Source organism: Budorcas taxicolor, chromosome 15, assembly GCF_023091745.1.
Source record: "Budorcas taxicolor isolate Tak-1 chromosome 15, Takin1.1, whole genome shotgun sequence".
NCBI classification, from domain to species: Eukaryota; Metazoa; Chordata; class Mammalia; order Artiodactyla; family Bovidae; genus Budorcas; species Budorcas taxicolor.
In genome coordinates, this window is record NC_068924.1 from 1,624,092 (window position 1) to 1,642,947 (window position 18,856).

General features: G+C 38.5%; 1 protein-coding gene across 1 annotated transcript in view; it reads right to left on the reverse strand.

Annotated features, from left to right (window-relative positions):
* GRIA4 (glutamate ionotropic receptor AMPA type subunit 4) overlaps positions 1-18,856 on the reverse strand; it is a 660,370-nt gene that overhangs the window by 207,530 nt on the left and 433,984 nt on the right. The gene's annotated exons all lie outside the window — the stretch shown is intronic.

Sequence of the window (18,856 nt, forward strand, 5' to 3'; positions counted from 1 at the left end):
TGAGTTCTTAGAAATTAAAAAATGAGTGGTTATTTCCGAATCATTCAATTTACCTTACTTTGCATGTGTGTGTGCAAAGTTGCTTCAGTCACGTTCAACTCTTTACAACCCTATGTATTGTAGCCCACAAGGCTCCTATATACATGGGATTCTCCAGGCAAGAATACTGGAGTGGGTTGCCATGCCTTCCTCCAGGGGATCTTCCTGACCCATGGATAGAACCCTCATCTCCTGCATTGCAGGCAGAGTTTTTTACCTCTGAGCTGCCAAGGAAGCCTCTTTAATTTCTTTACTCAAGACAAAGACATGCCCTAAAAATATTGCCTGAAATGAAGTAACAACGTCATACCTTGAGTAAGCACTCTCAAAATCCCTCTACTGAATAAACATTCCTTAAAAATATTGGTTGAATGAAGTATCAAATCATACCTTGAAAAGGTTCTCAAAATTCTTCTACCAAAGACATTGCTTTGAAGACATTTTTGATGAGATAAAACTAAAACAACATCTAGTACCCTCTGTAGTCAAGAACAGTTTCCAAAATCTTTGCTAATTTTACTTACTCAACAGAATTAATTTTGAACATCTGTATTGACTCTCCTCTTAAACAAATAATAACATTTTGGGGTTCAACTGTGGAAGATAAGTTATGAAATAAACATTACAAAAGTATTTATTGAAGACCGATTATTATAAGTGGAGGAACCATTATTTAACACTTCCTGTTTTGGCAGGGGAATTAGGTGGATTGAGGGGGAATTGAATGAAAACCAGATGAAGGAATGACCTCTCAAGCTCATAATCTAGTAGAAGAAAAAAACATTCAATTAAAAAAAATGCAACTTAGTTTAAAACTGTAATGATTGCTGCATGCAAGGAAAGGTTTTGGCCCAAGGGAAAATTTGGTTAAATCTGCCTTGATGAGACAAGGGAAAATGCCCTGAGAAGAAACGATTTGAATTGGGTCTTGAAGGTTGAGAAGGTACCTCTAACATTGCTGAAGAAAGTGTTTATTAGCTGGAGACAGCCTTCCAGGGAGTGGAATGGTCTTTACTCTGTTCTTGATCCAGATCTCTCTCCATACAGAGGAGAAGTATGGGTCTTAATATCTTGGTAAAAGAAGAAGGGGCAGACTCATGAAACCAGCCTTTAGAATATTTCTTCATGTTAACATTTCCTTGGAATCTTGCCTTTTCCAGCTCTCAGTTTTGAAGTGGAATGTGTAAAGAAAAAAAAAAAAAAAAGGAAAAAAACCTTTGAATCTATATATAGCATTTGGCATAAGCCTTTTTGTTCTTCAGTCACTCAGTGTTTTCTGACTTTTAGGGACCACATGGACTGCAGCACATGAGGCTTCCCTTTCCATAAGAAACTCCAGGACCTTGCTCAAATTCATGCTCATCAAGTCAATAATGCCATCTAACCATCTCATCCTTTGTTGTCCCATTCTCTTCCAGCCTTTAATCTTTCCCAGCATCAGTGTCTTTTCCAATGAGTCAGGTCTTCACATCAGGTGGCCAGGGTATTGGAGCTTCAGCTTCAGCATCAGTCCTTCCAATGATGTTTGGGACTGATTTCCTTTAGAATGGACTGGTTGGATCTCCTTGCGAATCTCCTTGAGAATACTCTCAAGAGTATTCTCCAACACCACAGTTCAAAAACATCAAATATTCAATGCTCAGCTTTCTTTATGGTGCAACTCTCAAATCAGTTCAGGACTACTGGAAAAATCATAGCTTTGACGATACAGAACTTTGTTGGCAATGTAATGTCTCTGCTTTTTAATCTGCTCTCTAGGTGTGTCATACTTTTTCTTCTAAGGAGCAAGCGTCTTTTAAGTTCATGGCTGCAGTCACCATCTGCAATGATTTTGGAGCCCCACAAAATAAAGTCTGCCACTGTTTCCATTGTTTCCCCATCAATTTGCCATGAAGTGATGGGACCAGATGCCATGCTCTTCTCTTTTTGAATGTTGAGTTTTAAGCAATCTTTTCCACTTTTATCAAGAAGCTCTTTAGTTCCTCTTCACTTTCTACCATAAAGGTGGTGTCATCTGGATATCTGAAGTTATTGATATTTCTCCCAACAAACGTGATTCAACCTTGTGCTTCTACCATCCCACCATTTCACATGATGTCCTCTGCATATAAGTTAAATAAGCAAGGTGACAATATACAACCTTGAAATACTCCTTTCCCAATTTGGAACCAGTCCTTTGTTCCATGTCTGGTTCTAACTGTTGCTTCTTGACCTGCATACTGGTTTCTCAGGAGGCAAGTAAGGTGGCACTTATGCTTCTTAAAGGTAAGCGTAAGCCTTTAAAAAGGTATAATTCTTATTTGAGCTTATTCTATGTCAGCTATAGTTTCTTGTAATTTATTCCTCCCTTACTCCCTAAAAAGCATCACTATGAAAAATCTAGTGAAGGTGATGGAATTCCAGCTGAGCTATTTCAAATCCTAAAAGATGATGCTGTGAAAGTGCTGCACTCAATATGCTAGCAAACTTGGAAAACTCATCATTGGCCACAGAATTGGAAAAGGTCAGTTTTCATTTAAATCCCAAAGAAAGGCAATGCCAAAGAATGTTCACACTACCAAACAATTGCACTCATCTCACACACTAGCAAAGTAATGCTCAAAGTTCTCCAAGAGAGGCTTCAACAGTATGTGAACTGAGAACTTCCAGATGTTCAAGATGGATTTTAAAAAGGCAGAGGAACAAGAGATCAAATTACCAAAATTTATTTGATCATAGAAAAAACAGATAATTCCAAAAAACTTCTACATCTGCTTCATTGAATACACTAAAGTCTTTGACTGTGTGGATCACAAAAGAATGGAAAATTCTGAAAGAGATGGGAATACCAGACCACCTTACTTGCCTCCTGAGAAACCTGTACGTAGGTCAAGAAGCAACAGTTCGAACTGTATGTGGGATAATAGACTGGTTCCAAATTGGGAATGGAGTACATCAAGGGTGTATATTGTCACCTTGCTTATTTAATTTATATGCAAGTACATTATGTGAAATGCTGTGGTTGATGAGGTACAAGCTGGAATGAAGACTGCAGGAAGAAAAGTCAATAATCTCTGATATGCAGATGACACCACCCTGATGGCAGAATGTGGAGAGGAACTAAAGAGCCTCTTGATCAAAGTGAAAGGAGAGTGATAAAGATGGCTTAAAACTCAACATTCAAAAAAGTGGCATCTGGTCCCATCATTTCATGGCAAATCGATGAGGAACCAATGGAAACAGTGACAGACTTTATTTTGGCCCCAAATCATTGCAGACTGTTGCTGTAGCAATGAAGTTACACGATTCTTGTTCCTTAGAAGAAAAGCTATGACAAACCTAGATAGCATGTGAAAAAGAAGAGATAAAGTCTGTATAGTAAAAGCTATGAGTTTTATAGTAGTGATATGTATGTGAGAGTTGGATCATAGATAAAATTGATGCTTTTATTTTGAAATTTTTAATATAAATTTATTTATTTAATTGGAGGTTAATTACTTTACAATATTTTATTGGTTTTGCCATACATCAACATGAATCCGCCACAGGTATACACGTGTTCGCCATCCTGAACTCCCCTCCCTTCTCCCTCCCGTACCATCCCTCTGGGTCGTCCCAGTGCTTTTAAACTGTGCTGTTGGAGAGTCTTCTGCAAGGAAATCAAGCCAGTCAATCTTAAAGGAAATCAGTCCTGAATATTCATTGGAAGGACTGATGCTGAAGCTAAAGGCCCAATACTTTGGCCTATAGATGGTCCCCAGAAGAACTCACTCATTGGAAAAGATCCTGTGGTTGTGAAAGACTGAAGGCAGGAGTAAGGGCAACAGCGGATGAGATGGTTGGATGGCATCACCGACTCAATGGACATGAGCTTCAAGGGGGCTCTGTGTGTTGGTGATAGACAGGGAAGCCTCGTGTGCTGCAGTCCATGAATTCAAAAAGAGTTGGACACTACTGAGTGACTGAACTGATCTTGCTTCCTGTAGTTAGATTGAAGAGCTGGGGAGTTTAAAAGTGAAGACTTAAAATGAGTACAAAGCATTTTTTGGATAAAAATCACCTTTTCTCAGTTTTCTAATTTTTATATGAGTCTCTCAGATTTAAGGATTTTGATTTTTGGGTATATTTTCTACAAGCCAGAGCTTCAAACATTAGAGATGTTCAATTAATGTCAACACATGGAATTGATGATGAGATCATATTTGAAATATGAATTACCTGATATCCTGCCAAATGAAATACTGTGGCAGTGAGGATTTATTGTTATCTAAATGAAAAAATAATTCCCAAAGAGGAAGTTAGAGGGCATGTTGATTACTATATAATTATTTTAGTATATCTATTGCTCCAGGTAGTCTTTCTTTTTGTAATGTATGCCTCTAATTATCTTTTCAAATCTTACCTAGATTCCCTCCTTCCCTGCCCCTAATCAAGTACTCTTTCCCTTGTTCCCTACCTTATGCATATGCAACATGAAGATTGTGTCCTGCCTTAATGAAATCAAACAGGACTTGAGGGATCTTCCTTGGTTCAAAAGTCCCTCAGAGTCCCTCATTTCTGATTTTTAGAGAAAGGCTTTAAGTCTTCTAGGCCTTCCCTGAGTTCCAAAGAGTGGACTCATTTACAATTACTATAATTAGGAAAGTGAGGGAACACAAGTGAAGCAAACCCAAATGGTCTTGCAGGAAACAGAAATCTCAAAAGGACTTAAAAGAAAAAAAAAAATCAGGAGCCATTGTGAATTGACATTCTTGACCAATACATAATGCTCTAAGTAAATAATAAAATGTCTCAACTATTCTTTTTGCTCTCTGTAGAATAAGAGTTGAAGGCTTACTAATTTGCTCTGCAGGAACAATCATCAAAATCACACTGAGTCATAAGACAGTGGCAGTAAGTCTGCAATTGAGATCTGTGGGAAGCTAAAATTACAAAGCCCCCTTTCCTCCTCTTTACTCTTCTTGCTTTTAAGAACTTTGCACCCTGGCCAGCCAGCATGATGGAACTGTGAACAGCCATCTCCTATCTTCTCTGGAGGGCAGTGCCCAAGATCAATAAACTTTTCTCTGCTGAAAGCTCTGATTTTTCTTTTTGTTTGGCCTCACTATGCATCTAGCACACAAACTTGGTTTAGACATTAGTGTACATGTTCATTCCTTATTTATTCCGTTACTGGGATTTCTTCTCTGATATGGTTTTCCATCTTTGGCCGCAAAGAATACAATCAATCTGATTTTGGGATTGACCATCTGGTGATGTACATGTGTAGAAACTTCTGTTGTTGGAAGAGGGTGTTTACTATGACCAATGTGTTTTCTTGGCAAAACTGTATTAGCCTTTGCCCTGCTTCATTCTGTACTCCAAGGCCAAAATTGCCTGTTACTCCTGGTGTTTCTTGACTTCCTACTTTTGCATTCCAGTCCCCTATAGTGAGAAGGACATCTTTTTTGGGTGTTAGTTCTAGAAGGTCTTGTAGGTCTTCATAGAACCGCTCAACTTCAGCTTCTTCAGCATTACTCATCAGGGCATAGACTTGGATCACTGTGATATTGAATGGTTTGCCTTGGAAACGAACAGAGATCATTCTGCTATTTTTGGGCTTGCATCCAAGTACTGTATTTCAGATTCTTTTGTTTATGATGATGGCTACTTCATTTATTCTAAGAGATTCTTGCCCACAGTAGTAGATATAATGGTCATCTGAGTTAAATTCACCCATTCATTCCATTATAGTTCGCTGATTTCTAAAATGTCGATGTTCCATCTTGCCATCTCCTATTTGACCACTTCCAATTTGCCTTGATTCATGGACCTAATATTTCAGGTTTCTATGCAGCATTGTTCTTTACAGCATAGTACTTTACTTCCATCACCATTCACATCCACAACTGGGTGTTGTTTTTGCTTTGGCTTTGTCTCTTCATTCCTTTTGGAGTTATTTCTCCACTGATCTCCAATAGCATATTGGGCACCTATGGATCTGGGGAGTTCATCTTTCAGTGTTCTATCTTTTTGCATTTCAATGCTGTTCATGGGGTTCTTAAGGCAAGAATACTGAAGTGACTTGCCATTCCCTTCTCCACTGGACCACGTTTTGTCAGAACTCTCCACCGTGACCCGTCTGTCTTGGGTGGCCCTACATGGCATGGCTCACAGTTTCATTGAGTTAGGCAAGGCTGCGGTCCATGTGATTAGATTGGTTAGTTTTCTGTTATTGTGGTTTTCAGTCTGTCTGCTCTCTGATGGAGAAAGATAAGAGGCTTATGGGAACTTCCTGATGGGAGAGACTGACTGAGGGGGAAACTGGGTCTTGTTCTTATGGGCGTCACCATGCTCAGTAAAACTTTAATCCAATTTTCTGTTGAAAGGTGGGACTGTGTTCCCTCCCTGTTATTTTCCTGAGGCCAAACTATGGTGGAGGTAATGAAGATAATGGCGACCTTCTTCAAAAGGTCCCATACATGCACTGCTACACTCAGTGTCCCCAACCCTGCAGCAGGCCACCGATCCACGCCTCTGCTGGAGACTCCTGGACAATCACAGGCAAGCCAGGGTCAGTCTCTTGTGGGGCCACTGCTCCTTTTTCCTGAATCCTTGTGTGCACATGTTCTGTTTGTGACCTCCAAGCATCTATTTCTTCAGTCCTGTGTAAGTTCTGGCAGCTCTATTGTGGGGTTAATGAGACCTGCTCCAAGAGGGCTTATGCCATACACAAGTCTGTTGAACCCAGAGCCTCTATCCCTGTGGCAGGCTACTGCTGACCCATACCTCCACAGGAGACACTCAAACACAGTTTTGTTTCACTCTCTGTAGGGTCTTTGGGTCCTGGTGTGCACAAGGTTTGTTTGAGCTCTCTGGGCATCTCTGGCACCTATGGCACTTGATTCTAAATGTGATTTTGCCCCTCCTGTGGTCTTGCTGGGGCTTCTACTTTGCCTTTGGACATGGGGTAGCCATCGCTCCAGTGCCTATCAATCTGAACTTACTGTGGGTCAGATCATGAACTCCTTATTGTCAAATTCAGACTTAAATTGAAGAAAGTAGGGAAAACCACTAGATCATTCAGGTAGGATCTAAATCAAATCCCTTAAGATTATACAGTGGAAGTGACAAATGATTTCAAGAGATTAGATCTGATAGAGTTCCTGAAGAACTATGGACAGAGGTCTGTGACACTGTACAGAAGGCAGAGATCAAGACCATTCCCAAGAAAAATAAAATGCAAAAGGACAAAATGGTTGTCTGAGGAGGCCTTACTAATAGCTAAGAAAAGAAGAGAAGTGAAAGGCAAAGGAGAAAGGGAAAGATGTACCCATTTGAATGTAGCATTCCAAAGAATAGTAAGGAGAGATAAAAAAGCCTTCCTCAGTGATCAATGCAAAGAAATAGAGGAAAACAACAGAATGGGAAAAAAATACAGATTTCTTCAAGCAAATTAGACATACCACAAGAATATTTCATGCAAAGATGCGTACAACAAAGTACAGAAATAGTATGGAGCTAACAGAAGCAGAAGATATTAAGAAGAGGTGGCAAGAATACACAGAAGAACTGTACAAAAAAGATCTTCATGACCCAGGTAATCATGATGGTATGACCACTCACCAAGAGCCATACATTCTGGAATGCAAAGTGGGCCTTAGGAAGCATTGATATGAACAAAGTTAATGAAAGTGATGGAGTTCCAGTTGAGCTATTTCAAATCCTGAAAGATGATGCTGTGAAAGTGCTGCACTCAACATGCCAGAAAATTTGGAAAACTCAGCAGTGGCCACAGGACTGGAAAAGGTCAGGTTTCATTTCAATCTCAAAGAAAGGCAATGAGAAAGAAGGTTAAATCTACTACACAGTTACATGCATCTCACATGCCAGCAAAGTAATGCTCAAAATTCTCCAAGCCAGGCATACATTGTACATGAACTGTGAACTTTCAGATGTTCAAGCTGGATTTAGAAAGGCAGAGGAACCAGGGATCAAATTGCCAACATCCGTTGGATTATCAAAAAAGCAAGAGAGTTTCAGAAATATGTTTACTTATGTTTTATTGATTATGCTAAAACCTTTGACGCGTGGATGACAATAAACTGTGAAAAATTCTTAAAGAGATGGGAATACCAGATCAGCTGGCCTGCCTCTTGAAAAATCTGTATGCAGGTCGGGAAGCAACAGTTAGAACTAGACATGGAACAACAGACTGGTTCCAAATTGGGAAAGGAGTACATCAAGGTTGTTTATTGTCACCCTGTTTATTTAACTTATATGCATAATACATCATGAAAAATGCCAGGCTGGATGAAGCACAAGCTGGAATCAAGATTGCTGGGAGAAATATCAATCACCTCAGATATGCAGATGACACCACCCTTACGGCAGAAAGGGGAGAAGAACTAAAGAGCCTCTTGATGAAAGTGAAAGAGGAGAGTGAAAATGTTGGCTTAAAATCAACATTCAGTAATCTAAGATCATGGCATCTGGTCCCATTACTTCATGGCAAATAGATAGAAAAACAGTGGAAACAGTGACAGATTTTACTTTTTTGGGCTCCAAAATCACTGCAGATGGTGACTGCACCCATGAAATTAAAAGACACTTGCTCCTTGGAAGAAAAGTTATGACAAACCTAGAAAGCACATCAAAAAGCGGAGACATTACTTTGCCAACAAAGATCTGTCTAGTCAAAGCTAAAGTTTATCCAGTAATCATGTATGGATGTGAGAGTTGGACTATAAAGAAAGCTGAGCACCACAGATTTGATGATTTTGAACTGTGGTGTTGGAGAAGACTCTTGAGAATCCCTCAGACTGCAAGAAGATCAAACCAGTCCATCCTAAAGGAAATCAGTCCTGTATATTCATTGGAAGGACTGATGCTGAAGCTGAAACTCCAATATTTTGACCACGTGATGTGAAGAACTAAATCATTTGAAAAGACCCTGTTGATGAAAAGATTTAAGGTGGGAGCGAAGGGTATGACAGAGGATGAGATGACTGGATGGCATCACTGACTTAATGGACATGAGTTTGAGGAAACTCCAGGAGCTGGTGGTAGACAGTGAGGCCTGGCATGCTGCAGTCCATGGGTGGCAAAAAGTCGGACACAATTGAGCTACTGAACTGAACTGAAGGGCTTTCCAGGTAGCACTACTGGTAAAGAGCACTCCTGCCAATGTAAGAGATGTAAGAGATGCAGGTTTGATCCCTGGGTCAGGAAAATCCCCTCAAGGAGGGCATGGCAACTCAGTCCGTTATTCTTGCCTGGAGAATCCTCATGGACAGAGCCTAGCTGCTTACAGTCCATAGGGTGTCAAAGATTTGGACATGACTGAAACGACTCAGCAGCAGCAGCAGTAATTCAATATTCTTTCATTCATTTTTGACACCTATTAACATGTTCTTTTTAAAAATGTCACTTAACATATTTTCACTTTTCTCATTTTATTTATTGTTATATCAAAGTAATAAAAAAAAACCCTTTTGTTTGATTTTCTTGTTTGTTGTAAAAATAATAACTAATTTCCGCCCACATCCTCTATGACCATAGCTTGGCACAGTTTTTTAAACATTGCTTTTGTTTGCTATCATTGCTTCGTGTCAGTGATAGGCTGTTATTTTTCTGCCTACAGGAATTTTACAGAATATTGACCTATATACTTTCTGATGAAATTTATATATGCTTGCAGTTGCATGACAGATATTGAAAGATTCACATTAATAAAACACAGTTCAAATTCAACATTTTTAAATCTGATTTTTCAGATTTAGAAGTGACTATAGAATTGAAATAAAACAAAGCCCTAGGACACAATATTTGTTAAATGGAAAAGAAAGTTGCCTGCCTAAAAAGAATCACTAATCAAAGTCAGAAATATGTGGCATCTTTTCTATACAGTGCAGAGGGCACACAATTATAGTTTCAGAACCCAGTTGAAAATCTGAGTTCTTTTCTAAGTTGTATTTGATTTTAATATCCTCTTATTCACTGCAACTCAGATGTGCTTGTCTTATTTATTTGCCAAGATTGCTGGGAATATATTGTAACTCAGAGAAAATACTGCCGCTGAATCTATGATTGTGTAACTTATCTGTTATAGAAACTAGAAAATCACAAGTCGAGTCATTTAATTCTATGTCTGGCTATGATTAGTATCACCTAGTTATTAGAAAATCTTGTGAAATCTAGTGAAATATTGTTGGTCAGAACATGAATGCTACTCTTAAATATCACAAGACTAATGGGGAGTTCACTACTGCAAATTTTTAAAAAATCTTTCTTTTATTTAAAGCTAACATTTTAATTTAATTTATTAAAAATAAAGATGTCCCAAACTCTTTAACGTATCCCAGTATAAGCAGAGTTATGATGCTTAAAACGGATTTAACTAGCAAAACTGATATTTATTTAGGTAAACTAACTATTATGCAAATTGCATTGTATTGTATAAACAAATTCAAAGGCACCAAAATAATTTTATTAGAATGGTAATGAAAATGTATGATGGACAAGATCACATTTTTGGATTATAATGAGTAATTAAAGGCTTTTTCATGGTTATTAGAGAACACAATCAATTATACATATAAATATTAAAAAATGTTAAATTACATAATGATATTGCTAATTATCCTAAATAAATTCATGGCAATTTAAGCAGTTTTGAGCTACTGTATCTGTATGCATCAACACTTTTTTATATAACCTATGAATAATGACCTATTTCGGATGACTAGTTCATTCCAGATATACAGCTGCTAGCAACAGAAGCTGGGCTTATTTGTTTGATGTTCTCTTTTGCAAGATTTATTTGATTCAACTATCTGCACACAGAAGGGAAGGAGGAGAGTCAGGATAAGTGCATGTCAGAGTGGATATAATTTCAAAAAAAGAGATAATTATTTGTATGCTATTAAAAAACCTCCACTGAGATAAGAACAGAAAACTGCTTTTTAATTAGAGGGTCACTGGTACACATAACAGGAGTAGCATCAATGGAATGCTGAATATAGGAGTCATATTGCAGAGAAGTAAGAAATTGAAGAGAAAATGAGAAGTGAAAATGTAGAAATTATGAAGGAATATCATCAGAATAATTAATTAAATGCAATAAGGGATATGCCATTATGATAAATATGAGATAAACAGTGAGGCCCTGGGAACTGGTTTGCTAAGGAGAGGACTGGTCTGTACCATGGGACACTGTTAAGCTTTAAAAGAAGTGAGAAAGGGATATAGCAGCAGCTTGTATTCAATACTTACTCAAATTAGAGCCTCTTTCATTAATCCTATAAATTGCTATGCAAATATCACCTACTACCAGATTTCTCTGATCTGTCACAATTACTGGCATCCAAAGCTAGCATATTCCAAGAGAAAGATGTATATGTCTGAAGGACTACTTTATGTGCTTAAACCTTAGTCATAGAAAGGAATAAGATTCTGTAATCTTCACAGCATTTAATGCCATCATGTTAGAACTAAAGAGCCGATTTAGTCACCATTTAGTTTGGACCCTTTCCAAAACAGCTTAGGCTCTGTGGGAGAGGGAGAGGGTGGGATGATTTGGGAGAATGGCACTGAAACATGTATATCATATAAGAAACTAATCGCCAGTCTAGGTTCAATGTAGGATACAGGATGCTTGGGGCTGGTGCACTGGCATGACTCGGAGAGATGGTATGGGGAGGGAGGTGGGAGGGAGGTTCAGGATTGGGAACACGTGTATACCCGTAGCGGATTCATGTTGATGTATGGCAAAACCAATACAGTATAGTAAAGTAAAATAAAGTAAAATTAAATTAAAAAAATATAACATGTTCAAAAATTACAGTCTGGACTCTAAAATCTCTGAACACAGAAAGAGTTGGACATTGTAGCTTGGTTAAGATTATCTGCTGCTGTGTCTATAGCATTTATTTACATCCTAGTTCAAAAAAGCAGAGAAGGCAATGGAACCCCACTCCAGTATTCTTGCCTGGAAAATCCCATGGATGGAGGAGCCTGGTAGGCTGCAGTCCATGGGGTCGCGAAGAGTAGGACACGACTGAGCGACTTCACTTTCACTTTTCACTTCCATGCATTGGAGAAATAAATGGCAACCCACTCCAGTATTCTTGCCTGGAGAATCCCAGGGACGGCAGAGCCTGATGAGCTGCCGTCTATGGGGTTGCACAGAGTCGGACACGACTGAAGTGACTTCGCAAGCAAACAAATTCAAGAAAGGCATAGTGAGAATAAGGAAAGATCTTTCAACTTACACTGTTTGAAGCCACATGTGTAAACCTGGAAGTAAGATGGAATGTTTTAAGTTTTTCTTTTTTTTTTACAAAGAATCAAGAGTAAAAATAAAAAATTATTCAAATATGGTTATTTTGGGTGTTTGGGGTCTTAGATTTTCTCTAAGTCCTCTTGTGTTTTCTGACGGTAGTGTTCATTATTTCTTGATCCTTACATATTTACTTTAGTGATATAGGAGAATTCGATACTTTAAATCTTAAAAATTTTCTGTCAGTTGCAACATAAACCTTATTTATATAGGCATATAGCAAATACTTTCAACTATTTGTCACAGGTCCAGGCACTGAACTCCTCTCAGACATGCATGTTTTCTTATTTCTCTTGGGCTTTTCTAGAACTAGATCACGGAAGTATTTTATTTCACTTGTTTGCATGGCAACTAGACTTATTCTTGTCTACTTCGTTTTTAACTGGAAAATCTATGGTACTTCTTTGAATGAATCTTTCAACGTTTCCTATTCTTTTATGAAGCAAACCAAAATCTGGTCATATGTGACCCCTCCCTCTCTTTGTAGTTTCATTTTGTATCACTACTTTCCTTGCATTCTACCCTCTAGCAACATTGCCTCCCTCAGATGTTATAAAAAGTACTATGTATTTCAGTGCCTTTGCACATACTAGTTAGTGCTCCCTTTATTTATTTATTTTATGTTGTGGCTTTTAAAAAATTTTTTTCTTCCAGGATTTTTTCATATAAATTTATTTATTTTAATTGGAGATTAATTACTTTACAATATTGTATTGGTTTTGCCATATATCAACATGAATCCTTCCACTTTTGTCTTCTCTTTATCTTTCAGATCTCATCTCAGATATCACTTATGTTCTAACTAAGTCACTCCCCCCTCATATAACCTCTTATAGCTTTCTGTGCATTTCTTTCAGAGATTTTTAAATAAGTTTAAACATATATTTGAATGTTAAACTGATTAGTGTGTTCCCTCTCCCCCCCACCCATCTTGTAGGCTCCCTGAAAGTAATATTTCTTTGCTCTGTCCATATTCTACTGGTTTTCAGTAGATGTTCAGCAAAGAGTTGTCTGAATGCAGAAATAAGTTAATGGGAAATTCCAAGGCCAAATTTGCCTGTTACTCCATGTGTTTCTTGACTTTCTACTTTTGCATTTCAGTCCCCTATAATGAAATGGACATCTTTTTAAGGTGTTAGTTCTAAAAGGTCTTGTAGGTCTTCATAGAACCGTTCAACTCCAGCTTCTTCAGCGTTGCTGGTTGGGGCATAGACTTGGATAACTGTGATATTGAATGATTTGCCTTGGAAACGAACAGAGGTCATTCTGTCGTTTTTGAGATTGTATTCAAGTACTGCATTTCAGACTTTTTGTTGACCATGATGGCTACTCCATTTCTTCTGAGGGATTCCTGCCCGCAGTAGTAGATATAATTTCACCCATTCGAGTCCATTTTAGTTCGCTGATTCCTAGAATGCCAACGTTCACTCTTGCCATCTCTTGTTTGACCACTTCCAATTTGCCTTGATTCATGGACCTGAAATTCCAGGTTCCTATGCAATATTGCTTTTTACAGCATCGGACCTTGCTTCTACCACCAGTCTCATCCACAGCTGGGTATTGTTTTTGCTTTGGCTCCATCCCTTCATTCTTTCTGGAGTTATTTCTCCACTGATCTCCAGTAGCGTGTTGGGCATCTACTGACCTCTCAAACCTTGAGCTAATGAATTCATTTTTCATATGGAAATGTTTTTCTTAAGCTATGTTAATGAACTACTTATTTTTCCTAAACTCTGTCTTTCCTCAAGTCGATTTCACCTAAGACCCAGAACCAATATTGGCTCAACAAACCAGTACATTTTACTCATACAATTGTTCTCCTAATCTATGTCAATGAGACTATGTATTTGCTTGGAAACTTGCCTTTTTGCAAGATTTATGTCAATCGTTTTATGGCCCCGGGATGACTCATCTTGTGCCAACATTATCTGAAAACACATGTTGTGGGTAAAGGGCCTGGTGCCACTGTCTGAGTTCTGAGACCTTTTCTTTCTCTAATTAGCAGCCTGCTAGCAGGTATGTAACTTCCTGCTTAAGACTAGCGGGGGGGCACTCTTTCTGCCCCCTTCTGATGTCTATGTCAGAAGCCTTCTCTATCTCTTTTATACTTTAATAAAATTTTATTACACAAAAGCTCTGAGCGATCAAGCCTTGTCACTGGCCCCGGATTGAATTCCTTTCCTCCTGGGGCCAAGAATCCTGGTGTAGTTCATGGCTCAGCAACAACCTTTCAGTATGGGAATGGAGGATCTCACATGCCGCAAAGGAGCTGGTCCCTGCGCCACAACTACTGAAGCCTGCACATTCTAGGGCCCATGTGACACAACTGCTGATCCCATGTGTTGCAACCTATGATGTTCAAGTGTCTAGAGCCCATGCTCTGCAACAACAGAAGCCACCACAAAGAAAAGCCCGCACACCTTCAGGTTTCTATATGGCAAAACTGAACACAACATTGTAGAGTGATTATCCTCCATTAAAAAAAAAAAAAAGAAAGGCCTGAACAGGCAGAGCTATAGAGAGCGACTGGCCTAAGAGGCCTTCTGATCACCAGTTACAAGAGGCTTGAAAAAAGACTCTGATAGGGCCGTAATTCCTACCAAGGAGGCAGTCTGTGTCTGTGTCCCAGCACCCTTGGTGCCACCAGGGTCCCTGAAAGCCAAGCAGCTGCACCACCTTCACACTCAACTCTTACTGGAGCAGAGCTGCTACAAGCAAAAAAAGAAAAAAATAGAAGTCTTGTGTTTATGCACACAGGGTCACTTCAGTAGTATCTTACTCTTTGCAACCCTGTATACTGTGGGCTGCCAGGCTTCTCTGTCAGAGAGGGGGTTCTTCAGGCAAGAATACTGGAGTGTATCGACCAATACTGGTTGCCATGTCCTTCTAGAGCATTATATTTCCCACTACACTAGCCGCCAATCCCCCTGAGTACCTGTGCTGCCAAAACCCCTGAGACCCAAGCAGCTGCACCACCTCCACACCTGGCCCTCAGAGGAGCAAACACAAACCCTTCAGGGCAGCCTGAAGAACTAAATCTCAGTGGATGACCCACATGCAGAGGTGGAAATAAAACCACAATTGAAACCCAGAGGCAGTGTGGCTAAGGAAGAAGACCCCAAACCTTCTGACCAACAGTACAAGCTGCAGATTAAATGGACACAATCTGCTAAGCAGACTCTGTCTATGGAATATAAAAAGGCAATCAAGAGCTCCCACAAAAGAAAGCTCACTAGCTCTGGTAACTGTGGACATTGGAGGAAAGAACACACAGGAGTAGGAAAAGATTAGGGTCTGAGCTGTCCCCACAGCACAGCATTGGAGGGCATCCTAGGGACTAAGGTGAAATGTGATTCCTAGCGCTGGAAAGTGACTAGGAGTCACTTTCTTGAGTCACGGCAGTGACTCAAGAAAAACATTCATTATTCCTATTTTTTGAATTCTTCTATAGATTCTTTGGATTTTTTTTTTTTTCTTGTCTTCCTTGCTTCCCCCCTCTGTTGTAGTTGTCGATTTTGTTGGCACTAAGAAATACAATTAAGCTTTTGAGCCTTCTTTTTTCTTGTTTTCCTCAGTCATATTTTTTATTGTTTTTACAAACCTCTACCTCTATTTTGGGCTTTTACAGTTCTGTGGAGTTTTCTTCTAGTTTTTCTTTTTTAAATTTTAATTTTTAATTTATTAAACCTATTGTTATTATTTCTACATTTATACTTTTGTTTGTTGTTCCCCTTTAATTTTTATCAGTTCAGTTCAGTCGCTCAGTCTTGTGCGACTCTTCGCGACTCCATGGACCACACCAAGCCAGGCCTCCTGTCCATCACCAATTTCCAGAGTTTACCCAAATTCATCTCCATTGAGTCAGTGATGTTATCCATCCATCTCATCCTCTGTCATCCCCTTCTCCTCCAGCCCTCAATCTTTCCCAGCATCAGGGTCTCTTCGAATGAGTCAGATATTTGCATCAGGTGGCCAAAGTATTGGAGTTTCAGCTTCAATAGCAGTCCTTCCAATGAACACTCATGACTGATCTCCTTTAAGATGGACTGGTTGGATCTCCTTGCAGTCCAAGGGACTCTCAAGAGTCTTCTCCAATATCACAGTTCAAAAGCATCAAAGCTTCAGTCCTCAGCTTTCTTTATAGTCCAACTCTCACATCCATACATGACTACTGGAAAAACCATAGCCTCGACTAGATGGATCTTTGTTGGCAAAGTAATGTTTCTGCTTTTTAATATGCTGTTTAGGTTGGTCATAACTTTTCTTCTAAGGAGTAAGCGTCTTTTAATTTCATGGCTGCAGTTACATTTGCACTGATTTAAAATCTTATCTACCTCTATTTAACTTTGCATTTATATTTTCTTTCTTTTCTTTCTCTACTTTCCTTTCAAAATATTTGTTAGTGTTATTTTCATTGCTTTTTACCCCAACTGACACCTTGATTTAGTTTTGTTTTCCAGTTTGTGCTTTAATTAATTTTGTTCTGGTCAATGTAATTTTTAGTTTTGTTCACTGGGTCAATCTATTCTACTTAATTTTTGTTGGACTGTGTTGATTTTGCTTATGGGTGTATATGTATATGTGTATATTCAGTCACACTTTCTATTGTTGTTATAAACGTCTGCCTCTACATTGGGCTTTTGCAGTTCTATAGAGTTTTCCTCCCCTCCCTCACTTTTTTCTTTCTTCTTCCATTTTTTCCTCTTTCTTAAAATTTTAATTTTTTTAAACCTATTCTATTTTTCTACATTTATTCCTTTGATTGCCTTTCTTACTGTTCTTTCCTTCTTGCAATTAATCTTTAACGTATATAATTCTTTATCTAGCTCCATTTAACTTTGCATATCTATTTCTTTCTTTCTTTCCTTTCCTCTCAACATATTTGCTAGATTTGTTTTCATTGCTTCATTTCCCACTTGGCATCTTTCCCTAGTTTTGTTTTCCAGTTTGTGCTCAAGTTAGTTTTGTCCTTAACTGGTAAATATAACTTTGATTTCCTTTGTTCAGCAGATCAATCTACTGTACTTTATTTTTGTTCTACTGTTCTCACTTTGCTCATGGGTGTATATGTATATGCGTATATTCCATTATTTTAATTATTATTTTCATGATTTTGTAACTGCCATTGGTCTGGGGTTCAACTTTGGTTTCTCATTTTTGGGTATTTGTTTTATTCTCCCTTAATTCCATAACAAACCACTTGTAGAATCTTCATTCCTGACCAGAGAAAAAACCCTGAGCCTTTGGAGTGGGACCACTGACTCCAAGACCCTGGACTACCAGATAACTAACCCTAGGGAGAATCAAATAGTGAGAACTCACCAAAAATAAACCATTTGAATACAAGACCTGGCACCACCCCACCACCAGTAGCACCCCATGCAAGACACCTCATTTAAATAGTAAACAAAGCAAAAATACAAACCTAGTCATCAGCAGACAGGAGTACCACCTCACTCAGTCTTGCTCATCAGGGGAAAAACAAACAAACAACAAGCAAAACCTCAGTACAAATCTCATCCGATATGAAGTTCACACAAACCACTGGACCAACCTTAGGAGGGCAGAAACCAAAAGAAATAAAGAATTCAACCTACTTTAAGGAAAGCACTCAACTTTCCTTGAAGCCTGAGAAAAGGAGACCTTAAACACAATAACTTTAAATAAAAGAAAACAAAAGGCAGGGAAATACTGCACCAATGAAGGAACAAACTAGAAACACAGAAGTCCAAATAAATGAAGAGTAAATAGGAATATTACCTGATAAAGAATTCAGAATAATGATAGCAAAGATGATAAAAAACCATGAAAACTAAATGGATAAAATCCAAGAATCAACAAAGGCCTAGAGAATTAAAGAATAAGCATACAGAGACAAATAACACAATTACTGAAATTAAAAATACTCTAGAAGGAGTCAACAGTGGAATATCTGAAGCAGAAGAACGATTCAGTGAACTGGAAGATAAAATGGTGGAAGTAACTACTGAAGAGCAGAATAAATTAAAAAGAATGAAAAGAGCTGAGGACAGTCTCAGAGATCTCCAAGACCATATCAAATGCACCAACCTTCGAATTATAGGGGTCCCAGATGAAAAAGAGAGAAAGAAAGGGTGTGAGAAAGTTTTTGAAGAGATTATAGTTGAAAATTTCTCCAACATAGAAAAGGAAATAGCCAATCAAGTCCAAGAGGCATAAAGAGTCCCATACAGGATAAACTCAAGGAGAAATACTTCAAGACACATACTAATCAAACTAACAAAGACTAAACACCAAGAAATAACATGAAAAGCAACAAGGGAGAAGCAAAAAGTAACATGCAAGGGAAATCCCATATGATTAACAGCTGATCTTTCAGCAGAAACTCCACAGGCCAGATGGGAATGGCAGGATATATTTAAAGAACTGAAAGGAAAAAATCTACAACCAAGATTACTGTACCAGGCAAGGATTTCATTCAAAATTGATGGAGAAAGAAAAAGCTTTTCAGACAAGCAAAAGGAATTCAGCACCATTAAA